Source organism: Notamacropus eugenii, chromosome 1, assembly GCF_028372415.1.
Source record: "Notamacropus eugenii isolate mMacEug1 chromosome 1, mMacEug1.pri_v2, whole genome shotgun sequence".
In the NCBI taxonomy this organism is placed as follows: Eukaryota; Metazoa; Chordata; class Mammalia; order Diprotodontia; family Macropodidae; genus Notamacropus; species Notamacropus eugenii.
In genome coordinates, this window is record NC_092872.1 from 711,398,782 (window position 1) to 711,420,999 (window position 22,218).

The following is a 22,218-nucleotide window of genomic DNA, read 5'->3' on the forward strand; positions in this document are numbered from 1 at the left end:
GTCTTGATTAACTTAAGAGGAGAAAGGGAAAAGGGGAAGAGGAATACCCTGGGAGAAAAAGGAAGGGAACATTAGGGGAAATTCTCACATAATACATGTGTGCAAATAGACATCTATACAAAAAAGGAGATGGAGAAGGAGAAGGAGGGAGCAGTTGACAATGAACTCTGTTCTCATCTGAACGGGTCAAAGTAGGGAAGAAATACACATACGCATATACAGCTGAGTGCAGAAATGCATTTCACTCAACACGGAAATAGGAAGGAAAGGGGAAAAGGGAGGATTGAAAGGAGAGTCAATTGAGTCCAAAACAAGCAAACTCCAACTAAGGATGTGCAAAAATATAGCTCTATTTGAGATGGCAAAGAATGGGAATCTGATGGGGAGCCCATAAATTGGGGAATGACTAAACAGATTATGTTATATAAATATGAGAGAATACTATTGTTCTATAAAAATTATGAAGGAAGCAATTTTAGAGAAACCCAGGAAAACTTGTGTGAACTGATGCAGAGTGAAGTAAATAGAACCAAGAGAATAGTTTAGACAGTGGTAACAATATGGCCAAATCAAACAATTTAGGAACTCTGTTCAGCATAACGACCAGCCACTATTCCAGAGGACTAACCATTAAACATGCTACCCACTTCCTGGTAGAGACGTAAAAGACTCAGAGTGTAGAAGCAGGTGTGTTTTTTTTTTAAATATTGCCAATATGGAAATTCATTTTGCTTGACTATACATGTTTGTAATAGGAGATTTTTTTTCCTTTTGCTCTCAGTTGGTGGGGGCCAGTTTTAGAGTGGAAGGGAGAGAAGGGAAATTTTTTTTGCTGATTAAAAGAATAAAACATAATTTTAAAAAAAGAATCCCTAGTCACCTTTACTACTTATTAGCTCTAGAGGCACCTTTTTATGAGGCCTTTACAGATTCCCAAGGTATTCATGTCCTTCTCAGTAAAATCACCTTTCAGACATTTATTTCATGGCATATATATATGCATATACATATAATATATGTATGCACACATCTATGTGCATATACATATTGTTTCCCTTGATAAGATTTTTAGCTCCTTTTGTACAGAAACTATTTCACATTTTTTTATTACTATGTTTTTTGGTCTATTTCACTGTTTTTGTTTGCACAGATAGTGCTGGCATATAGTAAGCACTTAAATGTTTGTTGATTAATTGATACAATAATAATATTTTTAAAGCATTTCTTACTGATTTTCCTCCTTTAGTTCTTTATTTGTTTGCATAGTAAAGAGTAGGAAATATTTAAAAATTGTCATCCTCCAATCAAGAACTGTATTCTCCCTAGTGAATAATAATATTGCCCCAAACACAGATTAATATTAAAGCAGGCATATATGGAAGGAATTCTTGAGCGCCTGATGTTCTCTGACAGACTGCTTCATTTTTCCAGACTCCTTCAACTAGAAAAGGTTTAACCTAGGATTTACTTAAATTTCCAGAAAGGAAGGTAAAAGTTGTTGCTTCTTAAATAAGCTTTTTCCCTCCTTGGTAACCTTCTGTCTTTTGAAATGGAAACTCTCCTGACCCCATGGCCTCAGCATTACTGTGAGTAAAACTCTTTTCTAATTACATTAGTGCGCAGTACACTCCTGCATTGCTAATCAGCTTACTAGGGTGAATTTATGTCTCTGGGACGGATGTTCATAGACTCTTCGTTGATATAACTGCAGCTCAAAACCAGTGGCTTGGGACTTTGGTATTTAAAGGCATAGGTCTGTATATTTTCATTCATATCACTATGCAATAAAAAGAATTAACCAGTGTATAACTTTCTGTAATGTTCTTCAATTTCCATCTATTCCATCTACCCAAAATATACACTCTGCCTAATATTTGGCACTTATTATATTAACTAGCACTGACTACTAGGAAAAAGGAGAAACTATTCTTATCTGATTCTGTTTTATCTTAATTTCTTTAATATGACTGTTGCTAGCAATTGTCCAGAGCCTCTTCTCCCCTTTTGGGCTAAACTCCTTGAGAAAGTTGTCCACAAGCAATGACTTCATTTCTTCTCCTCTCACTTGCTTCTAAGCCTTCCACATTCTGTCTTTTAGTATCATCATTTAACTAAAACTGCTCTCTCTGAAGTTAGCAATAATTTCACTTGCCATATTGAATGGCTCTTTCTTGGTCCTCATCTTGCTTGACCTCTCTCCAAACTCTGACACTGTTGACTTCCGTCTCTTCTTGGATAATCTCTCTTCTCTAGCTTGACATGATTCTGTTCTCTCTTGGTTCTTCTCCTATTTTCTTGACTTTACAATCTAAGTCTCCATTTATGGATGTTCATCTGTGTCATAATCAGTCACACAGAATGACTGGAGATGGTCCTGGATGCAATGGGAGACCCTGGTCATCTCTAGTCATGCTGATCTATATCTTGCCACTGGACCCATATGGCTCCAGCGGAGAAAGTAAGGCTGGTGATTTTGACCAGCCCTCCCTCACTGAAATCCAATTCACTTGCATGCCATGGCATCACCTCCTTAATATCATGGTCCTCTTTGAGAATGAAGGACAAATAACTTAGTAACTATGAGTGTTTTTCAGAGCCCTATCTTCTCTTCTTATCACATATCATTTTGTTTGGTAGTTTAATCAGCTCCCAGGGGTTCAAATATCACCACATAATTGATTTCTGTATCCTATATCTAGACTTCATCTAACTAGATTTAACTTGGTAACCTCACCAGTTTCCATAGATCTAATTATCATCTCTATGCTGATGATTCTCATATCTATCCAGCCGTAAATTTCATCTCGCTCCTAAGCTCTAATCCTGCATTGCCAGGTGCTTTTGGATATCTTGAATGGATGACTTATAGTTATAGCAAATACAATGTGTCCAACAAAGAACTTATTCTCTTTCCCCCCAAACCCTCCTCCTTCTCCAAATTTCCTATTACCAGCAAGGGCACCACTATCCTCCCAATCACACCAGTTTGCAACCCTCATTCTGTCTTTGAGTCATCACTTGCTCTCATTCTCACATTTAGTAGTTATCAAGTACCTCTTATGTGCTGATGCTGTGCTAAGAACCATGGATACACATTTCAAGAATGAAACAATCATTCATTGCAAAGAGCATATATTCTAATTGAGGAGACAACTACATGTAGTTAAAACAGTGCAGTTTAGGAGAACAGACTACTAGCAGTTGAGAAATGACAGCTATCTGTTGCCCCATCTCTTCTGCCTTCTGTGGCAAAACACCTTGAGAAAGCTGTCTACACTAGGTACCTCCGCTTCCTCATTTCTTACTTTCTTCTTAACTCTTCACAGTCTGACTTTAAACTTCAATTCAATAAACTTATTCAATTGAAACTACTCTCTGCAAAGTTACCAATGATCTCTTCATTGGCAAATCCAAAGGCCTTATCTCAGCCCTCATTTTCCTTGACCCCTGTGCAATCTGTGATACTGTTGATCACTACTCCTTGATACTCCCTTTTCTCTCAGTTGTTTAGAACATTCTGTCTCTTTGTCCTCCTCCTCTCTGACCACCCTTTTTCAGTCCCCTATGCTGGATCTTCCTCCAATTAATGGGTAAACCATAGGGCTCTTGGACCTTCTCTTCTTCCTTTAAGTATTTCACTTTGTAATCCCATCAGCTTCTTTGGATTTAATTATCCTTTCTATGCTGATGATTCTCATATTTATTTATCCTAACCTCTCTGCTGACCTCCAATCTCTCATCTCCAACTGCCTATTAGACATTTCGAAATTGACGTCCAGTAGACATCTTAAATTCAGCATGTCCATTACTGATCTCATGATCTTTACCCTCAAATCCCACCCCCTTCCAGATTTCCCTATTACTGTAGAGGGCACCCTAGTCCCCCGAGTCTCCTAGGCTCACAACCTAAGTATCATCCTCAGCACCTTAGTATCTTACTATCTCTCACTCCCATGTCCAATTTTTGCCAAGACCTGTTGATTTCACCTTTACTATATCTCTTGAATATGCCTCCTTCTCTCCTCTGATACTATCACCTCTCTGGCATGGACCCTTATCACCTCCAGCCTGGACTGTTGCAATATTGCCTGCCTCAGGTCTCTCCCCCCTCAAGTCGTGCTCCATTCAGCCACAAAAAAAATCTTCCTAAAGAGAAGGTCTGACCCTGTCATCCCTCTACTCAATAAACTCCAATAGCTCCTTTTCACCTATAGGATCAAATACAAAATCCTCTGTTTTGACATTTAAGACCATTCATCACCTAGCTCCCCTCTCCCTCCTACCTATCCAGTCTTCTTAAACCTTACAACCCCCTCATGAGTTCTTTGATCTTTGATTTATTTGCTCAGATTCCAAGCTCCTGAAGGGTAGGGACTGTCTTTTTGCCTTTCTTTGAATCCCCAGTACTTAACACAGTTCCTAGAATAAAGTAGGAGCTTAATAAATGTTTGCTGACTGACTCTCTGGGGAGGATCAGAAAGAGATTTGCGAAGAAGATGGAGCTTCAGCTGCATCTTAAAGCAAGGTACTCTCTGAGATAGAGGTAAAGAAAGAACGCATTCCCACCAGATGTGTGGAATGGCCAGTGTAAAGGAATGAAGAGCAGGAATGTGTGAGGAATAAAGAGAAGGCCATTTTCACTGGATTGTCACATGCAATAGAGAGAGTAAGGCCTAATGAGGAAAGATGGGTTGAGGCATCATAGTGTAAAGTTTTAAATGGAAGACAGGAATTTATATTTAATCATAAAATCAGGAAGTCACTAGAATTGATCGAATAGGGGAGTGACATGGTCAAATCTGTGTTTAAGGAAAATCATTTTGGCAGCAGTAATCAAGGAAACTAATTAGGGGGTCATTATAATAATCCAGGCAAGAGGTGATGAGGTCCTGAGCCAAGAAAGCATTTGTAAGAGTAGAGAGTGAAAGATGCTGGAAAGGTTGAAACAGCAAGATTTGGCACAGAATGGTATAGGCAGGATGAGAAGTTTAAAGTAGCACTAAGGTTTATGAATCTGGGAGACCAGAAGGATGTCACTACCTTCTACAGAAACAGGGAAGTTTGGAACAAAGAAGGTTTGAGGAAAGGGAAGATATTGAGTTCCGTTTTGAACATGATAAGATTGAGTTGTCTCTAGAACATCCAGTTTGAAATGCCCAATGGACAACTGATGGTGCAAGATTAAAACTCAGGAGAGAAACTAGGATGTATATATAAATTTGTGAATCATATACATAAAAATAATAGTTAACAGGTGCCAGTGGGGTTACCAAGGTAAGGAGTGGGTAATAGAAGGAGAAAAAGAAGATCTAGGATAGTGTCTCAAGGAATATCACAGTTATGATATGGATGATATGGATGATGAGGCAGTGAAGGATAATGAGAAGGACCAGTTAGAACTCCAGTTAGGATTTAGATAGGAGGGAAATCAAAAGAGAGAAATGTTATATATACATACGCACATATATACACATATACAGAATACATATATGTCTATAGACATACATGTATGTATGTTTATCATAACATATATATAACATATTTATCATAGAGAAGGAAATGGCAAACCACTCCAGTATCTTTGCCAAAGAAATTCCAAATGGAATCACAAAGAGTATACACATATGTGCAGGTGTAAAATATGTCGATGTCATAGTATTATATATCCAGTCTCTTGTCATTTCTTGTTTCTCCCTTCACAAGATTTCATATATACATTCCCTTCTCTTTACTCACACAGCCACCACCTTAGTACAGGTCCTCATCTCCTCTTGTCTGGATTATTGCCATAGTTTTCCAATTAGTCCCTTCCTCAAGTGTCTCCACGCTATGATCCACTCTCTACTCCACTGTCTAACTGATCTTTCTAAAGCACAAATCTGATCAAATCACCACACCCTACTCTGCTGTATTCAGTCAACTACAATGGCTCCCTGTTACTTCCAGGATCAAATACAAAATGCTCTGTTTGACATTCAAAGCTCTTCATAACCTAGCCCCCTCCTAAATCTCTAGTTCCTTTTATACCTTACTCCACATGCACCCTTCGATTCAGTGACTTTGGCTTCCTGACTCTCCAGGGGACTCCATCTTCTGATTCCAGACATTTTCACTGACTGTCCCTCATGCTTGGAGCGCACTTCCTCCTCATCTTTATTTCCTGGGTTTCCTGGCTCCCTTCTCAGCTAAAGTCCCACTTAGTGATCCTGCCTGGAAATGAAGCTGCCTTTAAAAAAAATGATGAACCGATTCTGACTCCTAGTGATCACTCCTTTCTTTTCTTAGTGATCACAAATTGCCTACTTCACGATCTGCTCTAAAATTTTACTGGGATGTGATTTTCAGCTCATTGATTTTTAGTTACATCTACCTGTGAAAACATGGATTGCATTTGCCTAGTTTCCTTATGACCACACTTCTGCTATTTGCCATGACTGACTCCTCAAAGGTCACTAAGAGACATTCAGCAACCACATCCACAAGTTATTTCATTGTTCTGGGATGAAGCCATTCCAGGCCATGTGACCTGAAGTTTTTTGAGAGTAGCCTGATACTCTCTTACCACCTCCTTATGCCTCTTATTAATCTTTATATATTATTTGCATTCAATTCTTCCCATTCTGATGATTATTTTTATTGGTAAGGGAAAAAAAAAACAGAATAGTTTGAGTAGTTTTGTCTTCTTTCTGTCATGTGTTAACACATTCTCATCTATACCAACCAGAATTTCTTTCCCTTCCTTGATATTTCTTTTGTGCTAAACATAACTTTTAAGAAGTCTTTTTGTTGTCTTTCACACTTACCATAAGCCTCAGCTCATACTGGGCTTTTAGCCCCCCTGACACTCTTTTTTACAGCTTCTTGCCAGTCTTTTTTATACACCATTATTTGCTTTCCCATCCATCTCCTGTTAAACCCTTTTAAAATCTGAATTCATTGATGAGCTCTCTTTTCAGCTATATCTTTCTATATGTTTCTCTAAATTTAAACAGTTAACCCCCACACCCAGCCACACACACATATACACATACCTATTGTCTCCTCTTTGCTATCAATTGTGACTATATCACCTGAACTTTTTCTCTGAGAGCATCCCGTCCCCCTTTTGCCAACATCCATTTTAACATCTTAGGGATAGAATCTCACCTTCCTACCTACCCCATCTCTGAACTCTTTGAATGTTCCTCTCCTGACATATAATGGTAGGACATCAATGGTGCCCCCTCTGAGGTGATCTGATCACTGCCTATGGCATTTCCTGTCCTCTTTCCTTCTTTGTTGTTGTTTTTCAGTTGTTTGGCTCATGTCTGACTCTTTTTGACCATATTTGGTGTTCTCCTGGCAGAGATGCTGGAGTGGTTTGCCATTCCTTCTCCACTTCATTTGACAGATGAGGAAACTGAGGGAGACAGAGCTACGTGACTTGCAGAAAGATATACAGCTAGTGATGTCTTCCTGACTCCAGGCCCAGCGTTCTACCCACTCTACCACTTACCTGTCCAGCCAGTTAATTTCTTATTGGTCAGAATTAGAACCAGAATTGTAGTATCCGTCTTCCAGCTTCTGAAAGATGAAATCTTCAACAAGTTGTGAATAATTAATCAGGGTGCCCCACATTTAACACCGAGATCTTCAGAATATGCCTATAGATCTGAAGTCCCTCATCACAACTCAGTCCTGTTTCTGTGCCAGTTTTGGACAACCAGAACTAGTTATCTAATTGTTTCACTCTCTCTAAGGGCCTACTACGTATAACAGGCAGCTAGGTGGTATAGTGGATAGAGTGCCAGACCTGGAATGAGGAAGATCCATCTTTGTGAGTTCAAATCCAGCCTCAGACACTTCCTAGCTATTTGACTCAGGGCAAGTCACTTCACACTGTTTGCCTCAGTCTCCTCATCTGTCAAATGAACTGGAGAAAAAAATGGCCAACCACTCCAGTATCTCTGCCAAGAAAACCTCAAATGGGATTATGAAAAGTCAGACACTACTGAAAATTGACTGAACACCATTTTCAATTCTGTTACTTCCTCTGACCTTTTCCCCGGATGGTCTCTGCCATGCTTCCGTACTTCTTCCTCCCCATTTTCCTTGAATTTGTGAATTTGCTTGCAAGTGAATGAATATCTTCTTGCTGCATGATGCCATATTTTCTCCCCGTCTACATAATCTGTTTCTTCTCTTTAATAGGGGGTATGTGTTCAGGGATCATTCTGTTCTCCAAATGGGTGACATTCAGTCAAATCTCAATGATTTTTATGAGGCCATATTGAATGTCTCTTTCTTTGTGAGGCCACTAACAAGGTATTCTTTTTGGTGGCACCTCTGAAATTCCTTCTATCATCTCATGAGCACAAAGAATCATTTCCTTCCTTAGAAAGCTCAGGCTTTCTGAATCTTCTGGAATGTAAATTCTAAAGGAAAAAAAGTAATGGGTCTGACAAAGTAGGAAGGAAACATACCTGTAACAGCATAATCATTTTATGCTTTACTTTTCTGAGACTTTGGTGGTAAAGCAACATGTGAAATTCGTCAATTTCATAGCACTCAGAACTATGTAATCAAGGGAAGGGGAGCATAGAATAAGGGGAGAATATGAGAAAAGAAAGAAGAGTAAACTGGCTTATAATTCCAAAACTAGCAGATGGAAGATATTGTAATAAAAAACCTCTTCCCTTTATGGGCAAGAGGAGAGCTGAAGTCTGTGTAGGATGACTTGGGCATTTCATTCTCTTGGGCAGCTCTGAAATCGCACAAATTCTGACTTCGATTCTTTCTTGACTTACTTAGCTTATACACCAGCTGACCACTTTGTTTTTCAACATTTTGGGGAAAATTTGTTACATTTTAGTCTCACTCTTACAAAGAGAAAATTGTGAGCCTCGGAGAAGCCAGGGATAATTCAGACGAGGATCATTTGAGTGATTTCCCCTAAATTGGATCTCATTCCTAACCTACCACACTTTACTGACTGGATACCACTCCCCTCCACTTCACTAATGTACCGTGGTCCTGGCTCACCATGCCTACTGATAGTGAGACCTAACCGTACAATAGCTTTAGAACACAGAAAAACATTTACTAGGAAATAGGTTGAGACCACTAAGTTTATTTCCATTATGACATCATCTAAATTTGAACCACCATATCTGAAAGTAGGAGACATTAACCTCTATACTTTACAATTCCCCTTACTGACCATTCTAAAAAGGGACTACTCTACATCTTTCTTTCTGCAGTAAGTAAGAACCTTTTAATTAAAAAGTCAGTAAAGAACATAAGACATTAGCATGGGTAGTATTTACTATTTCCAATAAGTTCTAAAAACTACTGGCCTGTGAGAAATTCCCCTACCCTATAAAACTGTTAATGTGTCTACATATGTCTACTACTCCCTTCTCCCTTATTTTGATTACACTTTCCTCTTGCTACCCGTAAAAGAATGAAGAGAATTTTTTTTTGTAGAGATGTTTGTGATCAAATACGTTTTTTCACTTACAAACATAAAACTATAAAAATCAAACCAAAGGTAATGGAAAACAGGACAAGAATTATTAAAGTTATTAATTATTAGAATATCTGATTTTTGGGGGGACATTTGGCTTGTGGGTATCTTCTTATTTTTGTGACTGATGTCCAGCTGACATGCTGACAGCCACCCACCTATATCATTCATTAATAACAATAATAAAAAATATCCAGCATTCATGGATCATAGGTAGTTGGGGCAAAGCTATAGAGCTCATCCAATCCAGACTTCTCGTTTTATAGATGAGGAATTCATTACGAGTCACAGCTTTCCTTCTCTCCCCTAACTTTACTATCTTACAAAAAGTTTAACTGATTGGGAGTAAGTCAGGTGAGATCTCAGCCCTAAAAACTTCTTTTTAAGCCTGGTGCTTCTTTTTTGTGGCTATAGGAAGAAATGGATGGGTCAAGAAATGCAGTATACCCTCAGCTGGGAGAAGAGGATCCCAGTAGACATCTTCCCTCTGGGTACCGCTCTGAGAGAAACAAAACAAAATAGCAAAACCAAAAAAGAATAGTCAACATTTTCTCCCAATAGGTAATGTGTGGATGAGGATTCAAAGCCAGGAGAAGGGTCAGCAAGTCCCTGGTGACTTGAGAGAAATACCAAAGAATTGGGGTTTTGGTGATTGTCAGGTGATGTTTTGCCAATCTCATTTTTCCTGTAAATTCTCAGAACCAAAGGACACAAAGACCAACAGAGAAACTCTACAAGAAGGAAGAGCTATACAAATGCTCAAAGTCTGCCTTGATAGAAAATAGAAGTGTGTGTAATCAGTTTGTGCACGTGTAACTGGCGTATGAGTAATTTCACTGAAAGCCTTGGATTTGAGGTGCTGCCCTCCCTTACTGACTTTTTCTTCTCTCTCCCTATCTAACTCTTCTCCTTTTCTCAAGATGCCATGTTATTCTAATATTTTTGTCCTTTCATCTGCTTATGGGAAGGAGAAGTGAGGTCTTTACTTCAATTGATCGTGTCCCTGAGTCAAAGGGCAAACTAGAAACTCAAAAAAAAAGGATGTGTGACCTGTAGTACTCCAAAGAGTTATTTCAAAAAGGGGGAGGTAAGTTTGCAGAGATCCTCCTTGAAGGGCCGGTTCTCCTAGCAATTCCTTTTATCTCTACCCTGCCTTACACCTAGAAGCACTCTCTTCATTGAAGTTCACAGCCCAGACAGACGTGTGTGACACAGGTGTTTTTACCTTGAAAAGCAAGATCACTTGTAATAACACTTAGTCCTTAAACATTATACTTTTTTTTCCTCTCTGTATAATTGCCACAAACAGTGAAAGTTATTTAAAACAAAATTAGGTAACATGATGTGACTATACATAGAAATTTTTTTAAAAAATTAGGCACTCCTTGGGAATTATCATTGTCTTGGAAGGAACTGTAAGGAACCATAGAAAAAAATAATAGAATTGTATAAGCAGATAGCTGGACCTAGTGGTCCCTGTTCCTAATTCAGCTTCTGAATTGCCACCCTTGAACGTTTTCTTGATCAGTTTCTCTTCCACAAAATGAGTGAGATTACAGGGCCAACCTAAAGCAGTGTTCTGAGAAATAATGACATAAATATTAATATATAAATAATGACAAATATATTGGTTTTGCTTCGGTGCTTCCAAAATTCATAACTTTTATCAATGTGGATACTTCCACCATGAGGGTGGATCATTACTTTCCCATAACCTAAAAGATGGTCCTTCAGACTTGCTGTGGCCAAAAAAATCCTCATTCCCCAGCCAACCTGTGACAAGTTTCCTTCATTCAGTCTTAATGAGGATATATTTCTTGGTGCTTAGAAATTCTGGATAAAATTAATGAAGCACTCAAGGACTCTGGGCAAGTTATGTGCAAGTTAGAAGGTAGAAAGTTAGAGGTAGAATGATGGATACGTTTGACTTTGGCCAGGTTGAAGGATATGAGATTGAGGAGCTTGTTGGAGACAATAATCAGTAATGAAATGAAGTCAATATGTAACAAAGCAAAATGTAACAATTTAAAGTAATAGCTAACTTGGAAAGAGACTAAGAAACTTGAGTTTTGTAGAGAAAGGGGAAAATTAATGTAACTGCTCTAGAGAAAGATGTGGAAGAAAGAACTATGAAGGAGTATTATGAGTAGATTAGAATGGAGAGTTGGGATGTTAGAAATAGTAGATAGTCGTAGGATTGAATAAAGTCACATAGTGTGGGTAAAGGACAAATAATGAGGTTTATTATCATGTCATGGAAGACTTCTGTTCTGTACTATGTTCTGTTCTGGAAATATCTTCCTCTCAACTCTTTTTGGCTTGTTGAGCTGTACTGGATTAAACCGGCTTTGAAAGATGAGTTGCATTTGAAACAAAAGTGTTTCTAGTGGTTGTTCAAGACACTTTTTACTGCTGGGTATTTAAACTGAGTCATCCAATTTGGGGCCATTGTGTCACAGTTTTCCAGCTTTCATACCCCTCAAGAGGTATGAAGATACAAGAGGAGAGATACAAGTGATAAACATCAGTGGCAGAGTATGGTTATATGAATCAATAAACCACCGGATGCTTCACATTCTAAAGGAGTAAGAGAAAAGGAGACCATCATGTGGTGTCCACTAAGAGTGCATGCCTAAAGCTCTTATGGAGAAGGGGGGAAGGGGAGCCTCAGCGCCAGGTGCTGTTTGCCTCTATCCCATCCCTCTATACATTTAGAAATGAATCTGAATGGACATCTTACAGTTGCAATTCAATTTAGTAAAGTGGTTAGCAAATAATGTGTGGTACTTAGACTCTAATTATCACAGTGGTAAGTACTTTTGCATATGGATTAAAACAATATTTGAATTCTTTTAGAGCTTCTGTGTCTATTACTTTCATGTTAAAGGATTGTACATCTGTAGCTGAAAAAAATACTATATTATGATTTCTTTTCAATTGTTTTTTTAACTCTTACTTCTAGCCTGATCCCTTTTGAGTCTAGTTTCTTCTGTGTTAATTTTATGGCTTGTATTAGTAAATACTTATTGACTAGCCCACTGTGTCAGTATGTTCCGTAAACAGAAAAATTACAGTGCCTTGTCAATGGACATCTTCATAAGACCAGGGAGAAAAATCCATGGAAATGCCTGACAGTATGATTAGTTTTAACGAGTCATTTTTCTTGGTTCTTCAAATCTAGCTTTTATCCACTTCAGTCTAGGGGACTGAAGTTTAGAGACTTCATAAAAGACTAGAGTTTTGAGAAGAGACCTGAAGTAGATACATTTTTTTTAGTATTTATAGTCACATAAACGGGGAACAAGGTAGAGAATATACGAATGTAGATCTGAGGGAGAGAAGAAAAATTAGGTGAGCCAAGTTTTGATGTGCCTAAGCAGAGTTCAAGAATTAAGAGGAAATGGAAAAAGTGAACGTGGCTGGTAGCAGAGTAATGACAGACCTTGAAATTCAGGGAAGAAAGTATGGCTGTCATTCATATAGAGTTAGCTCATGTTTTTGGTTTTTTTCTGTAGTTAGCCCATGGCTTTTTCAGTGAAATTGAATGAAGCACTAACCCTTTTCCTCAGAGAAACCATCTAACACACACACACACACACACACACACACACACACACACACATAGACACACACACACACACATTTGTGCAGTCTTCTACAGCTTCATCATGTGATAAGGTGGGCAAAGGATGTTATAGACCTATAGCAAAGAGTTGCCTCCTTGCATTTGGACCTGGGCTGTAAGGATTTTGCCCCTATCCCCCAATCAGAAATTAACATATAAGAAAGTCTTTATCAATATCACATTAAAGCAACATCTCCAATCAGTTTTCCTGCTTTAGGAAAAAGGTACAGACTACCCATTTATAGATAGTATCTCCCAAATTACTCTCACAAAGATAATTTAGAAAGGAATGGAATGGAAAATCTTTGATGTGCCTTAGAAGAACACAAAATTAAAATAAGCCAAATATTTAGGAAACATCAATTATCATAGCATCTTTTGCAGGAAACATGGGAATTCTTCAACTGTGATTTTTGCCACCAGTATATATGCACTTCCCAATATTTATCCCAGCCCTTTAATGCCTTGGATGGGTTGCTGTGCCCCATCCTGCCCTCAATTCATTAGTCATTTAGCCAATCTAGTTGTGAGCCTCTCCAGATATAACCAAGGCTGGTCCTTTGACAACCAACACATAGGCTTTTACTGAGCCTGTCCTTGAGCCCTTCCAGCATGGTAGGACCTTCCTGCCCTTCCTTAGTCTTTGACAACTCAAGGTCATCTTCATGCCATGAAGAAGCTTCAGACTAGAATTTCTTTGGAGATGTTGAGTGAAAAATATGATGAAATAGAATACGTTGGATATGTTTCTAATTTACGACAGCTTCATAGAACTGAAGGAAGAGAATCTGATCAAAAAAATATTCCATCACCAGCCTCTGCTTATTTCACTTACTAGACTATGTGTTTCTTGAGGGTGCATGCCACGTTCTGCTTTTTCTGTGTCCTCTGCCTCCCTGGTGCCTGGTGTAGGGAGTATACATAGTAGGTGTTTAATAACTATTGATTTATTCTCTTTTGTTTTAGAACATTTAGAACAGCAAAAAGAAACCTGTAAAATTACTCTGAGCTATTAAATTCAAGAGAAAGAGATGCAAGAAGAAGGCGCTCAGGGATGTTTGTGCATGTGTGTTTTGGGGAAAAGGGGGTTTGAAACCTAATAAACATGGTGTAGTGGGAAGAATTAAAATCCATAGGAGTGGGGGGTTTCTGAATTATTGTAATTAAAGCACAATGTCTTAAATTCCACTGAGAAGGAAATATGCAAATTATGAAAAGCAGCTCATGTGGCCTCACAAGGGACTTTTTAAAGATGTGAGGGAGGAAGGAAGAGAGAGACTATTAGATAGGGAGAATGGTGGGAAGGAAACAGAGACGGTTATGTAGCATTAGTTGTCCTATAGGAAAAAAAATGACAGAAAAGGAAAAAAATCAGTTAATGGCAGGCCAAAAGAAAACAAAAAGCCCAAGGATAAAGGGGAATTTTATAACTCTGTCAAGGAGAAAAAAATAAATACCAAGGAGGGAAAAAAAGCCTGTGAAGATAAAATAAATTGTAATAAAATGGTTGGGATTCTGAACTCTTCTTCACAAAGTTGGTTTTTAAAATAGTTTCCTTGTATTGTAAGGAAAATTAAATTGACATGCCTTAGTCCTAAAACACCCCCTCCCCAAAAAACCTCAAGATGACATTCTGTATTTCACTGATCCTTTGCTACAGATTCAGGTTTCCATGAAGCTAAGATGATTGGCTGTGCTCCAGTATCCTTCCATTTAAACTTCAAAAATCCAGGATTTCCTTAGTATATGCTTCTCCTGCCAAAGCAGATTGCAAACCTTTTCAAGTTGGGGAGCATCATCACCTGGGGACCAGCCTTCTTGCAAAGAAACCCTCTAAACGTAGCCAGGACAGGGCTCAGTTGATTGGCATGGGATCATTTACTGTACCTATTGCCTTTAAAGTCTCTAGAACCTGATGGAGCCGATCCTTGGCTGACTTAGCTGTCAAAACTCCATAAGTTACTGAAGTGGGGGTGTATTTAGAGGAGTGCATTGGAGTATACCACCAAGTGATACCCAGACTATGACTAGGCCTTACTGAGTCCAGGATAACTGGCCTTGAGGAATTTTAGGCTGCAATTCGAAAAGTTTCTTATTTTTATTACTTATGAATTCAAAAGCTATAGAATAAGGACAAGTCTTCTTTAAAGCATATAATCTGTGTGGCTTAAGCTGACAGTGACTGGAGCTCTCAGGGCTTCTAGTAACTATGTCTGGGAGCTCTAGTATGGAAGAATTGTAACAGATACCAAGGATGATGCAGCAGTGGAGAGAAGGCAGGCATCTAGCCAGAACTCCATGGATTTTTAAAAGAACTTTGAAACCAAGAAAATGTAGAGGTAAGCCAAGCCACTGCATAGTCGTGATCAAGGAACAGTTTGACTTTTCTCTTAGCACTAAGATTTGAAACTAGATCTTTTTTTTAAGAAGACAGAGATCCATTCTTGCAGACTACTCCTCTCCTCTGTAGCTTTCTGTGCCATTTGCATACATGTAACTAATTGATTTTTCTGGTCCTTAAGCAATTTTACCTTTAGTGCCAGGTTGCTGAATATTTTGTTTGCCCAAATTTCCCTTGTTTAAAATCTGCTTTGGGGTTCTTCCCCTTCAGATTGCTTCCTTCATTCATAGCCTAGCTCACGCAGGTGAGTTGAATCCCCAGGCTATTTCAGCCTGACTTCTAGCATTTTTTTTATATAAAACACCACTGCTGATGGCTACGATACCTGGTATTATTTATGGGTTTTCATAAAAAAAGGAAGAAGGAAAAATACAGAACTGCCTGGCTTCTCTCTACCTCCCCCTCCTTTCCTACTCCCCCTTTCCACAGAGGAGTTTAATTTTAAATGATAAATGTGGAAATTAGAGACCATCGAGAAAATCCAATTTGGTGAGGAGTTTTAAAAATCCCATAATAAACGCAGAGTGAAATGTATGATTTAATGCGGGGCGCCAATGGCTGCTATTATGGGCTATTAGCAAATCGGGGCTGAGAGTGAATCTTTATCACTTGGTGAGTGCGGGTTGGTCCTGCCTTTCCTTCTGGTATTGATTTGTAGCCGCTTGTCATAATGACACCGGGAAGCAATGAATGGAAGATGTGCTTTTGATAGGATTCAGGGGGGTTCAGGGGGGGAGAGAAAATTCAGCAAGTTTTCTATCTCTTCTGCCTGATTAGATTTTTTTTTCTTCTTTTAAGAGCTTTCACATTCCAATAAAAATGCTAAATCAGCTCTGAAGCTGAATGGTTAGGGTGTAAATAGCTAGTCACATTTAAAGGAGGAAGAGATGTAGAAATACCAGCTCAGGCTGGGCAGCATTAGATGAATTTGGCTTTATAGAAATGAAGGTGTGTGTATGTGAATGTATGAGGGGCAGTGTCAACAATTGGCAAAGCAGAATGTATTGTATGACTACTTACATGATATTTAGACAGATTTGTATTTCTTTACAAGTGCGTGATGGGAGAGTTTGCATGTACAAGCCATAGTGCTGGGTAGAAGGTGTCCCATGCGTGTGTGTGTGTGTGTGTGTGTGTGCGTGTGTGTGTGTGTGCATGCACTATGAAGCATGCGTTTTATTTGTAGGTATGTATATAAATAATATATAGAATTGCATAGAACATATAAAAGACATATGCTTGTGCTGGCAGATTTTTTTCAAAATCAAACCCTACATTAGCTGATCCGAGCAGAGATTTGCTCATTTTTTATGACAGAAGTACACTATTCACCCAGTGAGTCTCTTATATAGCACACAAATGAAAGAATATACAACATTGACTTTAGAATGACTGAACTGCAGTTATTATAGAATGTGGAAATAGCTATTCTCAGTCTTACTAGATTTCTTTTTCATCCTTTTAAGAAACCAGAATTGCTTTCCTTCTCTTATGCCAAGAAAATATAAGCTAGCCGACTCTTGACGTTGGGAGTGTTGAAATGTGGTTTCGCCATAGGCAGAGAGGTGTTAAAGAAATGGGTACCATGCAGGAATTGGAGGGGTGTGATCAGTAACATGCATCCTATGATAAAGGAGTCGAAATTTGATTTTGAGGCTTTGTATTTATTTTCTAATAAGCCATGTCATCTCACAGCATATATCATGAAGGAGTCTAGGTGATACTTTAGGTAAGAGAAGCACATACGGATTTATACATATATATAATGCCAAGTAGAGTAGCAAGCATGATGGGGTGCTCACTTACTGCTAATAATGATGATGATGGGGACAATTATAATGTTTCTTCTTTTCCTTTCCTTTTTAATTGAATTTTCCTCAGTATCTTTTTTTAAATGTTATTTTGAAACATTCCATTCATGAAAATATTATTCATTTTCTTACATTAGATTTAAACAACTTCTGCTCTCCTCATTACCTAAAATGCTCTGAGAAAATCAGATAGGTATGGTTTATAGGAAAAGGATTGCTAAAACAAAAATCAGTGCCAAGAATTTGACTGTCTTTTTCAGCTCTCTGGAAGGCTTTGAACTCACTTGAGCCAAATCATTTTATACACACAACATGTATGCATGTATGTATGTGTGTATGTATATGTATAAGTATGTATTCAATTTAAAATGAAGAGCAAAGGACATAGGACCTGCCTCCTTCACACATGCCCTTCTAAGAAGTAAGACAGATATGAATGTCCACATGCAGTTAGAACACAGTGCTACATATACCAAGATCTTTTGTTAGCTGTGTTGCTACTGAGAGATCCTGAACAGTACTACTGAAAACAAAGCTATTTATGAGAGAAGGAATCAAAGAATATAGATAAAAAAATTCAGTTTATAATCTCTCTAACTTAAAGGCTAAACTTCTCTAATAAATTGAAATGTTACCACTTTTTAAAGATCATTTATTTTAAAAAAAACTAATGAAAAGAAGAGCAAGCTCCCGATTTCTATTTGAGCCTTTCAGAATCTTTCTGAATAATAATGAACAATAAATGATCATTGTTTGGCTTGTCTTTAGCTATGTTGTACTAGCATAGATTAGATGTATTAAGGTACTAATGCCATATGTTTGCATTGCCTTTGTTCTGGTGGTAAGGAGTAGTTAACCATCCCAAGGGTACAGCAAAGTGAATGAGCACCAGCATCCAACCTGGTACGTTGGACAGAGTGCTGAATTTAGTCAGATTTGCAGCCCAACTTGTCTCTACTTCTTAACTGTATGACTTTGGACAAGTCACTCCAATGCCCTAATCCTCATCTGTGAAATGGAAATAACCATAAGTACACTTAGTATGTCACAGAGTTGTAAAAAACAAACGAGATGATGAATGTGAAAAAAATCTCAGTAACCATAAATAATTTTTAGATATGTACATGTAAGCTTATATATGTTGTTTTTCAGTCATTTCTGACTCTTCATTACCCCACTTGGAGTTTTCTTTGTAAAGATACCGGAGTGGTTTTCTACTTCCTTCTTCAGCTCATTTTACAGATGAGGAAATTGAAGCAAACAGAGTTAAGTGACTTGCCCAGGGTCACACAGCTAATAAGTGTCTGAGGCCAGATTTGAACTCAGGAAAATGAGTCTTCCTGACTCCGTGCCTTCTATCTATTGCATCAACTAGCTGTCCCTAAGCATATATGTGTGTGGGTACGTATTTATATATTTACTTTTATTATATTATGTATATTATGTATACTATGTTATAAATATATATTATACAATATGTCATATATTATATATGTTATTATGCATTATATATAATATATTATGCATTATATATAATATATTATGAATGTATTATATATTTACTTTTCTTATTATAACTATCAAATATGAAAATAAAAACTAAAAAACAAACTTGCTCTTTTATTTATGTTGTGGTTCAGAAAATAATTGGGACAGGCCAATTTCCATGTTCATCCATTAAAATAACTTGGTTTTTTGTTTCATAATTTAAAAATTTGGGGCAAAATTTGTTTTTATGCTAATTTCAAGGAGACCTAGGAAATCAATATATAGCAAAAGAGATGACTGATTTGTTATAGTCATTGGCTACATTCCAAATGAGAAATGCATAACTACAAGTCAGTCTCAACGATAAAAGAAGGGTCTGGGATCTGAAGACCACATGAGAAGAGAAAGGCAGAAGAAAGGATAAATTTTAGCTGGGATTTCACAGCTGAGAGAACACTAGACTTACAGTTCAGAAGACCTGAGTTCAAATCCTTCATCAGACCCTGGCTGTATGAATCTAGGCAAGCCACTTATCTCTCTAAACCTCAGTTTCCTTATCTGTAAAATGAGGGTACTGACTTGGTGACCTCTAAGCCTCCTTCCAATCTATGATCCTATGAAATAATGAAATGTGTAGGAAGTACTGGAAATGTTTCTTTGAAAGGACTCTAATACTGAAAAGATGTGAAAGGAAATAAAAACTTCAGGAAACATTTTGGGCTGAATCTTCCTAACTCTTTCCTTATCCTCTCTAAATAAGGCTTTTACATAATAAGCCTTTGCTGAATTGCCAAAGATCATGTTCTTTTTTCCAATGTGCTTCTGACCCAATACAATTTATATAAGCTCCACACATTATCATACTAATCCTTCCATTATCAACAATTCTGTGAGGTTTTGGGGGGAAGAGTTATTGCCCTTGGTTGATAGAGAAGCTGAGAGTTACTCAATAAGCATTTAATAAGCACCTATGTACGATATGCCAGACACTAACTTTGTGAAGGTCGATTAATAAATTGGCCATAGAGATAGAACCCAGATTTTCCACTTTTAAGACTATCCTTTTTTTCATTGGAGTCCCACTACTGTGTAGGCCGAGATAGTACAAAATTTGATAATGTGAGATTTTCTTTTTTATGCCATCCCAAGGATGGATATCTAGTGGTTTAGCATTATGTAAAAGCTAGTTATTATTGAAACAATTATCATTATGACCATGTTTCCTTAAATTTTTATCTCACAAACATAGTGGACTGTATCAGAACACATTGTAATGTGGCAAAGCATATTCTCATGCACCTTTCCATTTGCTCACCTTCACACTCATTTTGAAGAGTCCGCAGAGCTCAACAATGGACTTGAACAATAGATAGAAAGCCTATGGGACCTAGTCTTTGCTCTGTCATTCATTCAATTTCCTCATCTCTAAAAGGTTGCCCAGAAGTTGTGCTTGAATACCTATTCTATAAAATTTCAGGAGTCAAATGACTATTTGAGACTCATTTTCACTAGTGAGTGAGTAATCAAGAAACACATGTCCATTCTCAAGTTATTGTACTCCCCATCTTCCTACCGATTTTTGTTTGTGTTCAAATGTATACTCTCTTACAGGCACCATTTCTGAGCCTTATTTAGGCCAAGGATAAAGTGATTGATTGTTGGTTTTCACAGTTTCCATGCTATGTGACATACTGTTACCAGTACAATAAAAACACTGATTTTCCATCAATCAATTTAGGGTCTTTGTGAATGTGTAAAAATAATTCAAGGAGGTGATTTGGACAGCCCTCCCAACTCTCAATCTCTGATCCTCTGGTCCTATATTATTGATGTAATACTATCTCTTGCATGTTATTTTTCTAGAATTCAACAATATGTTTGGCTTTATAGAAGAAGAAACAGGTGCCTTACAGTATTTTTACGAGCATAGACAGCACAGGTAAGTAATCTGGTTATGGTTTGTTTCTTTGTTTTCAACGCAATGTTTTTCCAGCTCTTGATAACTCAGTAAGGTCACCCAACGCAACAGTTAGAGTTGCAACATGATTAAACTTCTAAATTTCTTAGCATTCTTCCAATGTGAGCAGGTAATGGTTGAGAAAAGAGGGTAGTAAGCAGAAGAGAAAACCAAATCTTTGGACTATTTAATTATCTTGACAAAATATTGTCTGGTTGTTTTGGGAGAGTTTTATTTAAAAAACTGAAAGGAAGACCCCAAATTACTTGAAAATCATTCATCTTATAAGACTTATCTTTGAATAAATGGAAAAGTTAAATATACTAAAAAGTAAAAATTAAAATTAAAAAATGGATCCTATCCATCCAAAAAAATTTATAACTATGTATTTTAATATAATCATGATGGATTTATTTGGATAGCATCACCAATCATGCAGATTTTCAAAAGCATAAACTTTCTTTCTGCATTTATAAAATCTTTTGAATTCAGTCCAAATGGGAATAAGGTGCAGGGGAAGGCCTGAGCATTGGTGCGAATAAAATTGTTCGTGAAAACATCACTGTTGGGCTGCATTAGGAATGCAAGGAAGCACTAGAGGGCGCTCCTCAGCAGGTTGCAAAATTCAGGGCTTGGCATCTGAACCTGTCTTAGCAATGGAGGCAGGGGATTTAAGTTGCTGGGGGGAAGTAGTCTTCCAGCCCTTTATAAGTTCTCCCAAAAGACTAGAGGATCACGGTCAATACTAATCATCCTCTGCCTCTGAAGACATGCCATTTCCCCTTCTTTCATGAAACATCAATTCTTCACTGCCTAAATATGTGTGTTTGTGTGCATGTGTATGTATATATGTGTGTGTATATATGTGTACGTGTGTGTATATATGTGTGTATGTATGTGTGTATGAATATGCATGTACATATGTGTGTATATATATAAAAGTTGTCTCTATCTGATCATCTGCCCTTTCTAAACACAAACAAGTGGAGCCACTTCCTTTCTTCCTCTCGTCTCCAATTTAAGGGAAAGATTTTTAGTGTGATTTCCTTATGTTTCTTTGGGCCAAACTGACAAAGCTTTACTGCTTTTTTTTCACTACCCAAGGAGAAAAACACAATCTCCTTCCCTTCATCCATATTTCACATTTAGATGGAAAAGGTGATTCTATTTTTTTTCCTGATAAGAAAAGACTAAAATAAAACCAATTCTAACATTTTCCCCTTCTGGCAAAGCTCTCTCCTTTTTTCCTTATGAAATAATACCGACAACAACAATAAATAATAATAATATTAAAATACCTCCTTTTTGAATGATTCTTTACAATCTATAAAGTCATTTCATTTGCTCTGTCTCATTTGATTCTTGCAAGAATCCTGTGAAGAAAAGAGGAAAGTATATTCCCTTTTTAAAAATGAAATGAGGAACCTGAAT

The 22,218-nt window shown here is 37.6% G+C and overlaps 1 long non-coding RNA gene across 3 annotated transcripts in view; it reads left to right on the forward strand.

Moving 5' to 3' along the window:
• LOC140521449 (uncharacterized) overlaps positions 1-22,218 on the forward strand; it is a 251,463-nt gene that overhangs the window by 169,294 nt on the left and 59,951 nt on the right. For all 3 annotated transcript variants that reach the window (XR_011972940.1, XR_011972941.1, XR_011972942.1), the window contains one exon: positions 20,694-20,769. This is a non-coding gene — a long non-coding RNA (uncharacterized lncRNA). The remainder of the gene's footprint in view (positions 1-20,693; positions 20,770-22,218) is intronic.